Source organism: Zea mays, chromosome 7 (genome assembly GCF_902167145.1).
Source record: "Zea mays cultivar B73 chromosome 7, Zm-B73-REFERENCE-NAM-5.0, whole genome shotgun sequence".
NCBI classification, from domain to species: Eukaryota; Viridiplantae; Streptophyta; class Magnoliopsida; order Poales; family Poaceae; genus Zea; species Zea mays.
In genome coordinates, this window is record NC_050102.1 from 63929136 (window position 1) to 63947518 (window position 18383).

At 44.8% G+C, this 18383-nt stretch overlaps 1 pseudogene; it reads right to left on the reverse strand.

The window, feature by feature from the left end:
• Window positions 1-7809: 7809 nt before the first annotated feature.
• On the reverse strand, window positions 7810-9904 carry LOC103633888 (plasma membrane ATPase-like; annotated as a pseudogene).
• Between the last annotated feature and the right edge of the window lie 8479 nt (window positions 9905-18383).

The window sequence follows — 18383 nt, forward strand, 5'->3', positions numbered from 1 at the left end:
CCAAGGTCATCCTCACCCTACAGCGGGGCACTCGGTGCTTCTCGAACTGCTGCACCGCGTACTGAGGGGGTGTCGTGTATCCAGCTCCCTGAAGCACTTCCCACAGAATGCGGGGAAAGCCCTCTCGTGCAAGTCCGTCAGTGTGGGTCAGGGCATTTCCGTCATCGGAGGATCCGTGGGAAGTCATCTGTGTACGGTTAAGCGTAAGTAAAAGAAAAAGAATGTAAAAAGAACAAGGAAAATAAAACTCAGCCCTCCTCTAGTTAAGTAAAAAGGCACTAGGGACCTAGTTGGTTGTTATCTTGTTTTTAAGTCTTTTGCTCAGTTATCCATTTGCTTAATTATGAATGCATGCATGCTCGTCCTGAACGGCCTCACAACAAGATAGAAGGAATAGGGAGAAACTCCCATCCTGTAAAAGTGGCCTGTAGGGCCTAGTTACTTAGCCACCTAGCTACCCTTCTATTAACCTAAGGCTTCACGTCCTAGGTCTATCCTGCTCGTCCTACTATCTATCCAACTTGTTTCTATCAAGTTTTATTTAGAAAATTGATGGTATTTACATTTTATTGATTCCTCTGTGGTGGTACAAGCTCCGATACCAGCTGTGGCGGAACTGCCCGAATTATTCCAACTTAAGTGTCCAAGTCCCGCCTTTAGAGGCTAGACCACACTTAAATGGGAATAACCCGTCAATCCCTCGGATCTAGTCCGACACGGCCACTGACAGGATCAAGTACCACAATCTCACTCGAAGGTGAGTCACAGAGCAAATACAATAAAGCATAAACCCATACATGTCATAATGTTAAATTATTACACCACCATCATCATCATCGGAGTTTTTGCAAAAGTATCCATCATTGTTCGAAGTGCAGCGAAATAAAACTAACGATAATTAAACAGAGAGATGGGGAAGCCTGTCCCATCACTCCTCATGCTCCTCCTCAGCCGAGGCAGGGTCCCACTCGACAGTCCAACCCGGTGGCAGGGTGGTCGGCCAAGTTATCCCAGCAACCATCTCCTCCAGAGAACCTGTAAAAATTATGCCACAAGCAAGGCTGAGTATACTAATACTCAGCTAGACTTACCCGGTGTGAGGAGTCTACTCCTCTACCTCTAGACATGCAGCTGTTTGGCTGTGGGGGTTTGGTTGCCAAAAGCACTAGCTGAGTTTCTAAATCAAGATTTTAACTTAGTCAAAGTTAAGTGTGACTCTCTTAAGGCTAAAAGTGAACTATCTACTCGTACATGGTAGCAAGCATTATTAACAATCAACATCATATCTCAACTCATCATACTTCCACTTATTACTCAATGTAGCAGCATGGATCAAGCAGTCTCATTAACTGCGAGAAGCAGACGATTCGAATCGAGTTTTTATCCTTGCAAGGTAACCCAAACACACGACATGTAGGGGCACTCCGTCCCCACACACATCAACCGTCCCCATCGATTCCCTGGCAACAGATCAGGGCTCACCGCCTTGGCGTACAATGCCCCACTGACCCCGACTGGCCGTCGTGCAGTGGCCGCACTTGTACCCACCATAACCGGAATGGGAGACCTCGTCTCAGGTCGCGTGAGGGGATATGTCTGCGGGCAGGTTCACTCAGGTACTAGGCTTACCGATTTACCATATTTCTCGGCATGTGCTTAGTACGTTCAAACGCTTGACTCACGGTACCACACCTTAATCCTTATTCACATTTTATCTCGTGGACAACCAATCCCCATGGATCATTGTCCACAAACCAGCATCAGTATGATATGAAAGTGGGTACAATCAATGTCCTGACCTCGCGCGAGTGCTAGAAAAATCACTCGACTTCTACCGAGATCCTACTTTATGAAGCAGCTACTCGTCTTAGCATACTAGTATTCATCTCAATAGGATTCCTGAGATCATGCAACTAGGGTTTCAAGAAATTCCTACACTTATGTGCACAATCAATCCTACAATCATTAAGTGGAGTAAAATAGCATAAATAACAGGTTATGCATAAAACCGGGGCTTGCCTTCCAAAGCAGTGGCAGGCAGGTCCTCTGGTGCAGGCTCTGGTGCTGGATCTGGGGCTACCTCCTGAGCAGCTCCTTGCTCCGGCACGAGGATGTACTCTCCGTCAGCAAGATTACAGTCTAGCGAATGCAATGAACATGTATGTCATGATTATGCATGATTTAATAACATTATGCAAAAAGAGACTAAGCCAAGAAGTAACTTAGGGTTTTCTTAGTTATGCGGGGCTTCTAGTGGTACATAGATAGACTTATTACTCTTTGGACTTAGGTTTTCCTTTAGGACAACATAGTGGATTTGCATTGCCTTCATATATTTCAGTGGACAAATTTACAAAGGTCTTAGGATGACATCAATTTCCATTATTCATTTTCCTTTCTTTAATTTCCATTTAGGGTTTCTAGTGCAGGTTTGAACTATGACAGGGTTTTAATAATTTCCAAAAATTCTGTAAAAATTACAGTGGGTTGTCACTGGCTATTTTAGCTTGTTTTAAGAATTTGAGGCTTAAGGTATAAAAGTTAGGCCTTAAACAAAAATAACAAAAGTTAGGCAAAAAGGGGCACTTTACACTACACCTCCGAGTTAGGGGTAGGTTCTGTCCTAAAGATTATTTTTGTTGGCATCCTCTGGTAATAATAGATTTTTGTGCTAAGAATCACAGGAAACTAAGGGGTGGTTATTTAGTTATGCTTTTCTTAAGTTTCATGTCAAAAAGGCTCTTTCTACTACATTACTATTTGAAAAATGTCAAACAGCAGATTTCATATTTTTCCTAAGTTCTTTCTAATAAAACAATAGTTATCCCAAGGGTGGGGGTGTTTTCACCTTGGGGTTATTTTTGTAGAATTTTTCTAAGTTTCACTTGTTTTATTAAAATAGAAGAGATCTTAATTATTTTACACTAAAACAGGGTATGATATATTTTTCTATTGAACTACATTAAATAAGTACCTCAACAAAAATAGGAGTGCTCTCTGGTTCATTAATTAAGTTGTATTTTCTATTTTCCTCATTTTTAAGCATATTTTAGGATAAAGGGTAAAATTAACTTAAATGTAATGGACAGAGGTGTTTAACAATTTTAACTAGGTCAGTAGGTAGATAATAACTTTTCTAAATTTTTCCAACCTTAGTCAAATAGTCTAACTATTTTTCTTACTATTATTTAGCTTTTGGCCAAAGTTAACATTAAAACAGAACTCTTAAGTTTTCCACAGCACCAAGGGGTTTTATATTTTTCCTAAATAGGTTACATGATTTAGAGTCTGGCAAAATTAGTTTGACCAAAATTAGATAAACCAAACAGAAGTTATGGGTTTTTAAAGTTTCTGTTTGAATTTAAATTAGGTTTTAGTTAAGTTTTCCTGGAAAAACAGTTTGCGCCGAGGCCCCTGGGTTTAAAACAATTCAAACCTCGCAGATCTACCCTTAAGGCACTATTCACTTGAGTCTCTGACCTTTCACTTAACCCCCTGGGTTTCTCTCCCTCTCACCCGCAGTCCCTCCCTCAATTGAAACAGTAGCCGCGGAAAAAGAAAGGGCGGCGCGGCTTACCGGCGACGAGGGAGTTCCGGCGAAGGGTAGGGTTGGCTCGGGGAGGGTCCGGCGATCACGTCGAGGTACGGCTCGTCGTCGGGGATGGCCGGAATCGCCCGGTCCACGTGAGCAGGCGGGCGAGCTCGTCGGCGGCGTGTGCTCCGGCCTATCCACGGCGGCATAGTTCAATCCAAGGGCATAGGGAGCTTCGTGGAGGTCCAAGGAGTCTAACCGTGCAAGGAATCGAAGAGAGGTGCACGGTGTACCTCGGTCCACGGTTGCCGGCGGTCGGTTGAAGTCCGGCGACCTTGGGTCGGCCTCTCCGGTGAAGTAGAGCCCGATTCCTCGCTCGGGGAGCTTCACGGAGACGTGCACAGTCTTCTCCGAGGGCTGGACGGGGTTGGGAATGGCTGGGTTGGCCGGTCTACGGTGGCAGGGGCTCGGGTGGCCGCGGGCACGTCGCGTATGGGCAGACGGCGGTGAACTGAGCTCCAGTGAGGCTTGAGCGCGTGCGGAGGGGTACGGCCAAGGCTCCTGGGCGTTTTATAGCCGCGGACGCGGACCAGGGCACCGGCTTGGCTCGGGCGCGGCGCGGGGCGTGCTCGGGCGTGCTCTGGCGCGGCAGACGGCGTCGAACACGTGGCGGTTTGTTTCTTCCAGTGTTCAAATGTCGCCAGAGGTCGCAACCGTGCGAATCTTTGCAAAGGTCCGGCGCAGACCTCTTCCTGGCACCTAGGGCTGTCACTCAACTGTGAGACGCCGGGGCAGATACGGCCTAGGGAGGGAGATCTTCGGGTGCCAAATCAGGTGTGTCACACTGAGCACTTCGCGACAAAAGCCATGCCATGGCATGTCAAACGTCCGAGTCTCGAGCTCAATTTTTTCCAGTGGGTGCCCTAAGTGGTATTGCACATATTTGGTATAGAACCCAAGTGGTTTTGGCGCCATTTTTGAAGTGAACACGGTTGATCTTTGATTTAGGGCTAAAATGGGACTTAGAGGGAATTAGAGAGCTCTAGCTCTCTCTCTCTCCACTTGGAGATTTGAAATGGGGTTTCCCTAGGGGCCTTTTTGTAATATTTCCCTCCCCTAATTGATGGTTATAATGTTGCTTAGGGTTTGGGTAAAGATTACCCATGTTTTGCACATTTGCTCACTCTCTTTCCCCTCTTATCCATGGTTTGGGAGTTAGGGTTTAAGAGAGGCCTAGGGTTCTTTCCCCCTCTCCCAAGGTGATAGTTGCACACAATTAGAGTAATGCCCTTGGTCATTCCCAACTCTTGGTAAAAACTTAGTTTCCAAAGCCCCTTATACTTTTGCTCCTTAAGTTCTTCCACATGTGATCATAGTCTTGAGTGCCAAGGTGTGCTCCAGCCATAGCAACACCTGGGGTGTTACACGCCATCGCCAATTGCTGCATCAATTCTGGAGGAGGATTCGATAGCATTTCAGACATCAGGCCTTTGAACTCTTTCTTGGCCTCCTCCTTAAAATAATTCGCCATCTCTTCCTTGTATCGATCATGTTTCTTGTACAGACCTTCCCATTGTGGTCCGAATCCTTCCTTCCATCCTTCCTTAGATGAGATTCCTCGTACACGACCAGGATGCTAAGGGTTACCGAGACCAGCCGTTAGAATGTCTCTCTCCCTTTGCGGCTTAAATGTTCCTTCGCTCTGCTTAGCTACAATTGCATATATGTTTTTTGCCGCTTCTTCGACAGTGGGATCATCAAAAGATACACCAGACTCAGTTTCCCTTGGTTTTCTAGCACGGATCCAATTAGTTGTCCTTTCACCAAGTTGCTCGGATAGCGTCGGCAACCCTGCAGCCTTCTTCTCGGCGTCTTCTTGTCTCCATTTAGGAACCTGACGCTTGTAACCACCTGTGCCACGGTGGTGGCGGTATATGTTCTTCTTAGACAGTTCTGAATTTGCCTCACTTAGTGATATGAAATCAGGGCTGTTCCTCTGCTCTAGAAATACTGCCCACTGACCTACTGAGATTTTATATTTTTTCATCGGGTCTAGGCCTTTCTTTGCAAACTTTGTAATCATCTCAGACCTCCAGTTTCGAAAATTGATTGCAAACTGCTTCGTTGTGTATTTTTTCATGAGTTCTTCTGAAACCCCAGGCAAAACAAACCTCGTTATTAGCTTATTCCACATTTGATTCTTGACATCATCTGATACATCTCTCCACTGTCGGATTGCGATGTCAAGATTATCTCTAACTAAGAACCCAAGTGCATTTCGGAACTTAGGCAATGCCTCTTCTGGAGCTAGGGGCTGACCATTCGGGCTCACGTCTGTGATTTTATATGTCTTGTCAGGAAACTTGTTTAGCCTCCTGTCACCTCTGTTCCGATCGCTATGCCTCCTTTTCCTTGACCTCTCGGTGGTTGTCTCGGTCGATTCCAGTGCGCCTTGGGTCGGTTTCGGTGCGCCTTGGATCGGTTCCGGTGCGTCTTGTTGGGTCGGTTCCGGTGCGTCTTGGTATCGTGCCGCAGCTTTTTCGAGCATCGCACGAAATTGAGACAAGACCTCCTATTCATGTAATAAAATGCACAAGAAATCATGCATGTGTAATAGACATTGTGAAATCAGCTAATTAATTAGGTACACACATGAAATTAAGGATGTGTAATTTACCTCATGGTCTTGTGGATCATAAGTAGGGTCACGTTGCAACTCACGCGCAGCGGCCCTATCTATCCTAGTGGTAGGAAAAGGGTCGCTAGGCGTTTCATATCCTTCACTGCTGGATTCTTCTTGAGCAACACTCTTGTCCCTGTGGTCGGGCCCTAATCCTTGGTCCTTGGTTGGAGAACTCATTGAGCTATATATATACAAATACATATTAACACATATTAACATAAGCAATAATTAAATTCATATTAACAAATACCCTAACTCTTAACCACTAACACCAACCCTAAGCCCTAACCCTAACCCCTAATATTGTGATACGAATATTATCGAGTTACGTATAGAGAGGGAGAGTAGTATAGGACGTAGAGAGAGAGATGGAGAGTCGTATAGAACGTATAGAGAGAGAGAGGGAGAGTCGTATAGAACATAGAGAGAGAGAGATGGAGAGTCGTATAGAACGTATAGAGAGGGAGAGAGGGGGAGTCGTATAGGACGTAGAGAGAGATGGAGACTCGTATAGAACGTATAGAGAGGGAGAGAGGGAGAGAGGAGGAGTCGTATAGGACGTAGAGAGAGAGATGGAGAGTCGTATAGAACGTATAGAGAGGGAGAGTCGTATAGAACGTAGAGAGAGATGGAGAGTCGTATAGAAAGTAAAGAGAGGGAGAGAGGGGGAGTCGTATAGGACGTAGAGAGAGAGATGGAGAGTCGTATAGAACGTATAGAGAGGGAGAGAGGGAGAGAGGAGGAGTCGTATAGGACGTAGAGAGAGAGAGATGGAGAGTCGTATAGAACGTATAGAGAGGGAGAGAGGAGGAGTCGTATAGGACGTATAGGAGGAGTCGTATAGGACGTAGAGAGAGAGATGGAGAGTCGTAGTAAATGGCGTTCTTAATGAAGCTTTGATTTTTTTTTGCTTTGCTAATGAAGCTTGATGCATACTCTTTGTGTGAGAGAGACCAAGGACAGGTGATGAGAACTCGCTCTGGTCAAGTGGGGTTCTGATGAGTTGCTCTTAATCGAAGCAACGCAAGTGTGTCGTATGTCGTCTTCAATGGAAATACAGCTCCTGTCGCCTCCAAAATCGCCTCCAATGGAAGTTGGCTGCGAGCATACAGCTCCTGTCGGGGGGAAGAAGAGGGGTATTTATAACAGACAGTTCACTGGCGGTTGGCTTGAAAAACCACCAGTGGAAATATCCTATTTCCACTGGCGGTTGTGTTAAGATAACCGCCAGTGGAAATAGGTTTCCACTGGCGGTTCTGTTACACCAACCGCCAGTGGAAATATCCTATTTCCACTGGCGGTTGTGTTAAGATAACCACCAGTGGAAATAGTTTTCCACTGGCGGTTCCCAAGCCGGGCCCACCTCGTTGTTTTTATTGGCGCGCGATAACTGAAACCGCCAGTGATAATTTATGGGTGCCGCAAGCTTTGAGCTCTTTTCTACTAGTGTTATATATAGTAATAGTAGTGATTCTAATTACCTCCTCACGTCGAGGTACCTAGTTATTTGACTGGAGAACAATCACATCACGAACCATAAACCTCAAACATGGTGCAAGCTGGGAATTCATTTTAGCTCCTTCATCTAGAAAATTTTTATCCGTAATCAGATGGCTCCCGTCGGGCAACAAAGGTGTTGTCGTCGACATCGCAGCAGAGGGGCTCTCACACCGTGTAGTTCTGCTGGATGGTGTCGATGTCCAGGCCCTTGAGCTTGACCACCGATTCGACGTGGCCCTTGAGGGTATTGAGCTCCCTCAGCCTCGCGATCTCAGCTCGTCTCTTGGCCTGCTCGGCGATCTGGAACAGCTCGCGGTAGTTGCTCTTGTCGTTGAACAGCATGTTGGAGGAAGCCTCCGGCGGCTGGAGCCCGTGCAGCGTCCTCTGGGCCCACTACGCCTCCCTCTCTTCCTGCCCGTAGTCCTTCTTGGTGGTGAAGGCGGTCTGTGCACATGAGAACATGTTAGCAAACGCTCCTACAAAGTCCCGCTCTCTGGTGACTACTAGGACAGAAATAATCCTACCTTGTTCTCGAGGAGGTTGTCTCATGCCCTGCCGCTGAGCACGAAGCGGATGAAGAACTTGATCAGGTCCATGGGGAAATAGAAGATGATGCTGTAGAGCCAGACAACACCAGCCCAGCCCCAGCCGATTCCCTTGATCCTGGCGAAGCCCCAGTTGGCATAGACATCAAGAAAGGTCGCAACCTAATGAGCAGGCACAACTTAGGCATGCGTTCCACGACCATTCAGCTCACAGGCATCATGCATGCAGCAGCCCGGTACTTACAAGTTGAGCGAGCAGGAACGCGGTGACCAGGAGCAGACCAGGGCGCTCCACGAAGGACCAGCTACGAGAACGGGTGACGAAGATCAGAGCCTGGCTCACGATACTCACTTAGAGGTACAGGGCGGACATCATCTCATGCTCGCTATCCCTGATCGACCTCACACCGAATTTGTCCTGCGCAATGACATGGCGGTGAGAACAACCAGACAGGAAAAAACTCTACCGATCAAGGAGATCGATGCAAAGGGATAGGGAGCATAGCCCAGAAGAAAATGACAGTCATTAGAGCAAGGTAGCTTCCAAGCACGATGCCCATAGCAAAGATCTCCTTCAGCTCCAAATGTCGGGCAACGGAGATGGCTTAACTCTGTCCTTAGAGATGGTCATGATAGTACCTGCAAAAGGGAGAAAAGACGGTGAGAAAAATTGAGAAGCGATGTCTATACTATGATAGTACTATTAAAAAACGATAATACATACCGTCATTGAGAATGGCAATGATAAGAACCGTGAAGGGAGAGAAATCGTATTGCCAGATCAACACAATGAGCATAAATCTAAGCTGTAAAACAAAATACACATTAGGTTGCAGACACAGCGAGCTTTCCATTTATTTTATTTTTTTAAAAAAAAACATGTCAGGTACATACCACTATATGGATTGTGATGGAAACTGCATAGATCTATTTGATTCACAAGATGAAGAAAGGAAAAGAGTCAGAAGATAGATCATGCATGCTACCATAAAAAAGGGAGGCAGGAGAATATATGCTTAGAAAAGAACTAACGGAGTAGCTCACCAATTAGCTGAATATTTCCATGTGTTCTATGTTTGACCATTCGTTCTTTGTCTCTTCTTTCCATCCCTTGGTCAGGGCCAGTTAATTTAGCAATCTCAGCTCTTAAGTTGCTAGCACCTTAAAAGGCTTCCTGATATTTGGGCTGACCAGGGCACTTCAGCCTTAATAAGAGCAGGGGTAGGGCCAACCTGAAATTTGGGATAGTGAAGAGGGCAATTATGATTTGAAGAGTTGCATCCATTCACAATTCTCTTTCTCACATGCTTCTCTTCCTTCTATTTTTGATCTGCCATTAAATACAATAACAAACACCATCCACTGCTCAAATAGAAAACACCATCTAACTACCAAATTTCTGCATCAATAAAATTCACCTACAACGTATATGTGTTCACTGGACTGATGATCCAGAAGTCATCATGAAGTTAGAAAATTGCCAATCTACCTTGTTTGGTTTATTTGGAATGGCTGAAAACTCACCACTATATTAGGTCTGTTCTTTTCAACTGCCAGTGAGGTTTTAGGCACTATGTCATCAAATGTATTTAGTATGAGCTGCAGACGCAATACTTGAGCACCAACTGGGAAATACAAATCCATCAGACGCAATCATGCATGTCATCCACCTCAGCATGAGCTGCAGACTCGTGAACTACAAGCCTTAATCACAGTCACACCTACAGTCCAAAATAAGTGGTGAACCAACCAACCCACACTGCTCCTACGTTGTGCTATATCAATGCACTGGACCATTTTACAATTTATTTTTAAATATTTTCAAATGAAAAAGGTTTTGATGGAGCCATCCATATTGAACTGTGAAAGAGTTGCATTGGACAAGAAAAAAGGATGCCTATATAAGTTATATTATAAACAATAGTTAACACAAGATTTCGCTATCAAATTTATGAACGTTATTTAGTCGCATGTTTAATATAGCTTCAGGTTGTTCGACGACTATAGCGATGAAGATTTTTATGGGCTACAACGGAAGTATAGTATTGTCGCTCGAGTTGAAGTTAAATTCTCGATGGAACCACGTTATCGTGACAGGCAACATTACATTTTGTCTGACATCAATGTAAGACAACATCTCTTTAAGTTTCATTTATATAACTATATGTAATATTCGTACCACGGCCTCTTTTGTGCTGAAATCAAATTAGGGAGCCAAGATCGAGGCCATTGCAACTCGGTATGAGATAGTCAAAGACTTCAACAATTTGCTCCATGAAAAACATGTCTACAAGATGCCCAACATAGTGTTTGGTCTTAATCTGGGTGCATTTAATTTTTGACATCTAAATGGTACCATGGAGTTGTATTTCACCCAACAAACTGTCGTAGAGCCATACGATGTCCCAGTTCAAATGCCGCCATTTCCAAAACATATATTCTTGAACCTTGATGATATTGCCGAGTTGCCAAACAGGACTTTAGTTGGTAAGAATATATTGATATTGAAAGGGAATTAGGCTTACACCGAGTTCCTAAATAGTTTTGGTGGTTGAATCGCCCAACACAAAACAAATTGGACTAACTAGTTTGCTCTAGATTATATGTTCTACAGGTGCCAAAGGTTCATATACAACTATACTCAATCGACTGTCCAGAATACCGTAGATTATTCCGGACAGGAGAAGCTTTTTGGAAAAAACAGGCCAAGCGCGGACCGTCCGGGCTCTTGCGGCGGACCGTCCGCGACATCGGAATACCCCTCGGACAGAACCAATGCAAAAACACAAGTTTCCACTACAGATTGTCCGGAGGAAAAGCAAAGACCGTCCGAGCCCTCGCGCGGACCGTCCGGCCTCAGGCGCGGACCGTCCGGTCGGTAAGAAACCGAAAAACCCGAAGGTGACGGGTTCGGAGAAATGAATTATAGGGGGCCTCGCGGACCGTCCGGGGTGCACGACCGGACCGTCCGCGACTGGCTCTGTCTGACATCTGACGACGCATTAAATGCAATATAGCCGTTGATATAGCCGTTACTGCTGACCGTTGCGTTTTCAGCCGTTGATCTTCAAGGGCGGACCGTCCGGACCTGACTCACGGACCGTCCGCGCTCAGCAGAAAGGTGCAACGGCTAGGAAGTGGTTGGGGGCTATAAATACCACCCCAACCACCTCCATTCAATACATCCAAGCATTCCAACCTTCAACATTCAATACAAGAGCTAGCAATCCATTCCAAGACACATTCAAAGCCTCCATCTCTCCAAGTTTCACAATTGAGAAAAGAGATCATTAGTGATTAGTGACTTGAGAGAGAAAGTGATCCGTGTGTTATTTGTCGCTCTTGTCGCTTGGCTTTTGCAATCGTGCTTTCTTGATTCTTTCATTGCAATCAAACTCACTTGTAATTGAGGCAAGAGACACCAATCTTGTGGTGATCCTTGTAGGAACTTTGTGTTCCAAGTGATTGAGAAAAGAAAGCTCACTCGGTCCGAGGGACCGTTTGAGAGAGGGAAGGGTTGAAAGAGACCCGGCCTTTGTGGCCTCCTCAACGGGGAGTAGGTTTGAGAGAACCGAACCTCGGTAAAACAAATCCGCGTGTCTCACTTCATTATTTGCTTGCGATTTGTTTTCACGCCCTCTCTCGGACTCAATTATATTTCTAACGCTAACCCGGCTTGTAGTTGTGTTTATATTTGTAAATTTCAGTTTCGCCCTATTCACCCCCCCCTCTAGGCGACTATCAATTGGTATCAGAGCCCGGTGCTTCATTAGAGCCTAACCGCTCGAAGTGATGTCGGGAGATCACGCCAAGAAGGAGATGGAGACCGGCGAAAAGCCCACTACAAGCCACGGGAGCACTTCATCGGAAGAGTCCCGCACCAAGAGGAAGGAGAAGAAGAAGGACTCCTCCAAACGGAAGGAGAAAAAGTCTTCCTCTTCTCACCACAAAGAGAAGAAGGAAAAATCTTCTTCCCACAAGCCGCATCGGAAAGGCGACAAGCACAAGAGGATGAGGAAAGTGGTCTACTACGAGACCGACACTTCATCAACATCGACCTCCGACTCCGATGCGCCCTCCGTCACTTCTAAGCGCCAAGAGCGCAAGAAGTATAGTAAGATCCCCCTACGCTACCCTCGCATTTCTAAACATACACCTTTACTTTTCGTCCCATTAGGCAAACCACCAACTTTTGATGGTGAAGATTACGCTAGGTGGAGCGATTTAATGCGATTTCATCTAACCTCGCTCCACAAAAGCATATGGGATGTTGTTGAGTTTGGTGCGCAGGTACCATCCGTAGGGGATGAGAACTATGATGAGGATGAGGTGGCCCAAATCGAGCACTTCAACTCTCAAGCAACAACAATACTCCTAGCCTCTTTGAGTAGAGAGGAGTATAACAAAGTTCAAGGGTTGAAGAACGCAAAGGAGATTTGGGATTTACTCAAAACCGCGCATGAAGGTGATGAGCTCACCAAGATCACCAAGCGGGAAACGATTGAGGGGGAGCTCGGTCGGTTCCGGCTTCGCAAAGGGGAGGAGCCACAACACATGTACAATCGGCTCAAGACTTTGGTGAACCAAGCGCGCAACCTCGGGAGCGTAAAGTGGGATGACCACGAGGTGGTTAAGGTTATTCTAAGATCACTCATTTTCCTTAACCCTACTCAAGTTCAATTAATTCGTGGTAATCCTAGATATACTAAAATGACCCCCGAGGAAGTTATCGAGAATTTTGTAAGTTTTGAGTGCATGATCGAAGGCTCGAGGAAGATCAACGAGCTTGATGAACCATCCACATCCGAGGCGCAACCGGTAGCCTTCAAGGCAACGGAGGACAAGAAGGAAGAGTCTACACCAAGTAGACAACCAATTGACGCCTCCAAGCTCGACAATGAGGAGATGGCTCTAATCATCAAAAGCTTTCGCCAAATCCTCAAGCAACGGAAGGGGAAGGATTACAAATCCCGTTCCAAGAAGGTTTGCTACAAGTGTGGTAAGCCCGGTCACTTTATCGCTAAATGTCCATTATCAAGTGACAGTGACAGGGATAACGACAAGAAGGGCAAGAGGAGAGAAAAGAAAAGGTACTACAAGAAGAAGGGCGGTGATGCTCATGTTTGTCGGGAGTGGGACTCCGACGAAAGCTCAAGCAATTCCTCTGACGACGAGGACGCCGCCAACATCGCCGTCACCAAGGGACTCCTCTTCCCCAACGTCGGCCACAAGTGCCTCATGGCAAAGGACGGCAAAAAGAAGAAGGTTAAATCTAACTCCTCCACTAAATATGAGTCTTCTAGTGATGAGGAAGATAATTTGCGTATTCTCTTTGCCAATCTTAACATGGAGCAAAAAGAAAAATTAAATGAATTAGTTAGTGCTATTCATGAAAAGGATGACCTTTTGGACTCCCAAGAGGATTGTCTAATTAAAGAAAACAAGAGACATGTTAAGGTTAAAAAGGCTTATGCTCTAGAAGTAGAAAAATGTGAAAAATTATCTAGTGAGCTAAGCACTTGCCGTGAGATGATTGACAACCTTAGAAATGAAAATGCTAGTTTAAATGCTAAGGTTGATTCTCATGTTTGTAATGCTTCAATTCCCAATCCTAGAAATAATAATGATGATTTGCTTGCTAGGATTGAAGAATTAAACATTTCTCTTGCTAGTCTTAGATTAGAGAATGAAAATTTGATTGCTAAGGCTAGAGATTTTGATGTTTGCAATGCTACCATTTCCGACCTTAGAACTAAGAATGAAATGTTGCATGCTAAGGTTGTAGAACTTAAATCTTGCAAACCCTCTACATCTAATGTTGAGCATGTTTCTATTTGCACTAGATGTAGAGATATTGATGTTAATACTATTCATGATCACATGTCGTTAATTAAACAACAAAATGATCACATAGCAAAATTAGACGCTAAAATTGCCGAGCATAACTTAGAAAATGAAAAATTTAAATTTGCTAGAACTATGCTCTATAATGGGAGACGCCCTGGCATCAAGGATGGCATTGGCTTCCAAAAGGGAGACAATGTCAAACTTAATGCCCCTCCTAAGAACTTGTCTAACTTTGTTAAGGGCAAGGCTCCCATGCCTCAGGATAACGAGGGCTACATTCTGTACCCTGCCGGTTATCCCGAGAGCAAAATTAGAAAAATTCATTCTAGGAAGTCTCACTCTGGCCCTAATCATGCTTTTATGCATAAGGGTGAGACATCTAGCTCTAGGCAACCAACCCGTGCCAAGTTGCCTAGAAAGAAAACTCCTATTGCATCAAATAATCATGTTATTTCATTTAAAACTTTTGATGCTTCTTATGTGCTTACAAGCAAATCCGGCAAGGTAGTTGCCAAATTTGTTGGGGGCAAACACAAGGGCTCCAAGACTTGTGTTTGGGTACCCAAAGTTCTTGTTTCTAATGCCAAAGGACCCAAAACAGTTTGGGTACCTAAAATCAAGAACTAAATTTGTTTTGTAGGTTTATGCATCCGGGGGCTCAAGTTGGATACTCGACAGCGGGTGCACAAACCACATGACCGGGGAGAAAAGGATGTTCTCCTCATATGAAAAAAACCAAGATTCCCAACGGGCTATCACATTCGGGGATGGAAATCAAGGTTTGGTCAAAGGTTTGGGTAAAATTGCTATATCACCTGACCATACTATTTCCAATGTTTTTCTTGTTGATTCTTTAGATTACAACTTGCTTTCTGTTTCTCAATTATGTCAAATGGGCTACAACTGTCTATTCACTAATGTAGGTGTCACTGTCTTTAGAAGAAGCGATGATTCAATAGCATTTAAGGGAGTGTTAGAGGGTCAGCTATACCTGGTAGACTTTGATAGAGCTGAACTCGACACTTGCTTAATTGCTAAGACTAACATGGGTTGGCTCTGGCACCGCCGACTAGCCCATGTTGGGATGAAGAATCTTCACAAGCTTCTAAAGGGAGAACACATTTTAGGATTAACAAATGTTCATTTTGAGAAAGACAGGATTTGTAGCGCATGCCAGGCAGGGAAGCAAGTTGGAGTCCATCATCCACACAAGAACATCATGACGACCGACAGGCCGCTTGAGCTGCTCCACATGGATCTTTTCGGCCCGATTGCTTACATAAGCATCGGCGGGAGTAAGTATTGTCTTGTAATAGTGGATGATTATTCTCGCTTCACTTGGGTATTCTTTTTACAGGAAAAATCTCAAACCCAAGAGACCTTAAAGGGATTCTTGAGACGGGCTCAAAATGAGTTCGGCTTAAGAATCAAGAAAATAAGAAGCGACAACGGAACGGAGTTCAAGAACTCTCAAATTGAAGGCTTCCTTGAGGAGGAGGGCATCAAGCATGAGTTCTCCTCTCCCTACACGCCACAACAAAATGGTGTAGTGGAGAGGAAGAATCAAACTCTATTGGACATGGCAAGAACCATGCTTGATGAGTACAAGACACCGGACCGGTTTTGGGCCGAAGCGGTCAACACCGCCTGCTACGCCATCAACCGGTTATATCTTCACCGAATCCTCAAGAAGACATCATATGAACTCCTAACCGGTAAAAAGCCCAACATTTCATACTTTAGAGTTTTTGGCAGCAAATGCTTTATTCTTGTTAAAAGAGGTAGAAAATCTAAATTTGCTCCTAAATATGTAGAAGGCTTTTTACTCAGTTATGACTCAAACACAAGGGCATATAGGGTCTTTAACAAGTCCACTGGACTAGTTGAAGTCTCATGTGACGTTGTGTTTGATGAAACTAACGGCTCTCAAGTAGAGCAAGTTGATTTTGATGAGATAGGTAATGATGAGGCTCCATGCATAGCGCTAAGGAACATGTCCATTGGGGATGTGTGTCCTAAGGAATCCGAAGAGCCTCCAAGTGCACAAGATCAACCATCCTCCTCCATGCAAGCATCTCCACCAACTCAAAATGAGAATGAGGCTCAAGTTGATGAAGGGCAAAATCAAGAAGATGAGCCACCTCAAGATAATGGCAATGATCAAGGGGGAGATGAAAATAATCAAGAAAAGGAGGATGAGGAAGAACCAAGACCGCCACACCCAAGAGTCCACCAAGCAATCCAACGAGATCACCCCGTCGACACCATCCTCGGCGACATTCATAAGGGGGTAACCACTCGATCTCGTGTTGCACATTTTTGTGAACATTACTCTTTTGTTTCCTCTATTGAGCCACACAGGGTGGAGGACGCACTTCAAGATTCGGATTGGGTGGTGGCGATGCAAGAGGAGCTCAACAACTTCACTAGGAATGAGGTATGGCATTTAGTTCCACGTCCTAACCAAAATGTTGTAGGAACCAAATGGGTCTTCCGCAACAAGCAAGACGAGCATGGTGTGGTGACAAGGAACAAAGCTCGACTTGTGGCCAAGGGATACTCCCAAGTCGAAGGTTTGGATTTCGGTGAAACCTATGCACCCGTAGCTAGGCTTGAGTCAATTCGCATATTATTAGCCTATGCTACTTACCATGGCTTTAAGCTTTATCAAATGGACGTGAAAAGTGCCTTCCTCAACGGACCAATCAAGGAAGAGGTCTATGTTGAGCAACCTCCCGGCTTTGAAGACAGTGAGTATCCTAACCATGTTTATAGGCTCTCTAAGGCGCTTTATGGGCTCAAGCAAGCCCCAAGAGCATGGTATGAATGCCTAAGAGATTTCCTTATTGCTAATGGCTTCAAAGTCGGCAAGGCCGATCCTACACTCTTTACTAAAACTCTTGAAAATGACTTGTTTGTATGCCAAATTTATGTTGATGATATTATATTTGGGTCTACTAACGAGTCTACATGTGAAGAGTTTAGTAGGATCATGACACAGAAATTCGAGATGTCAATGATGGGGGAGTTGAAGTATTTTCTAGGATTCCAAGTCAAGCAACTCCAAGAGGGCACCTTCATTAGCCAAACGAAGTACACTCAAGACATTCTAACCAAGTTTGGAATGAAGGATGCCAAGCCCATCAAGACACCCATGGGAACCAATGGGCATCTCTACCTCGACACGGGAGGTAAATCCGTCGATCAAAAGGTATACCGGTCGATGATTGGTTCATTGCTTTATTTATGTGCATCTCGACCGGATATTATGCTTTCCGTTTGCATGTGTGCGAGATTCCAATCCGACCCTAAGGAATCCCACCTTACGGCCGTAAAACGAATCTTGAGATATTTGGCTTATACTCCTAAGTTTGGACTTTGGTACCCTCGGGGATCCACATTTGATTTGATTGGTTATTCGGATGTCGATTGGGCGGGGTGCAAAATTAATAGGAAGAGCACATCGGGGACTTGCCAGTTCTTGGGAAGATCCTTGGTGTCTTGGGCTTCAAAGAAGCAAAATTCGGTCGCTCTTTCCACCGCCGAAGCCGAGTACATTGCCGCAGGTCATTGTTGCGCGCAATTGCTTTGGATGAGGCAAACCCTGCGGGACTACGGTTACAAATTAACCAAAGTCCCCTTGCTATGTGATAATGAGAGTGCAATCAAAATGGCTGACAATCCTGTCGAGCACAGCCGCACTAAGCACATAGCCATTCGGTATCATTTTCTTAGGGATCACCAACAAAAGGGAGATATCGAGATTTCTTATATTAACACTAAAGATCAATTAGCCGATATCTTTACCAAGCCTCTTGATGAACAATCTTTTACCAAACTTAGGCATGAGCTCAATATTCTTGATTCACGCAATTTCTTTTGCTAGATTGCACACATAGCTCATTTATATACCTTTGATCATATCTCTTTCATATGCTATGACTAATGTGTTTTTCAAGTGTATTTCAAACCAAGTCATAGGTGTATTGAAAGGAAATTGGAGTCTTCGGCGAAGACAAAGGCTTCCACTCCGTAACTCATCCTTCGCCATCGCTCCAAGAAAAGGACCTTGTCTTTGGGGGAGAGAGTAAGAGCCCAAAGCAAAAGGACCGGACCTCGTCTTTGGTATAATCTTAACTCTTTTAATTATGACCAAAGGGGAAGATAGTACTTAATGGGCTCTAATGATTCCGTTTTTGGCGATTCATGCCAAAGGGGGAGAAAGTATGAGCCCAAAGCAAAAGGACCGCACCACCACCAATTTCAAAACTTAGTG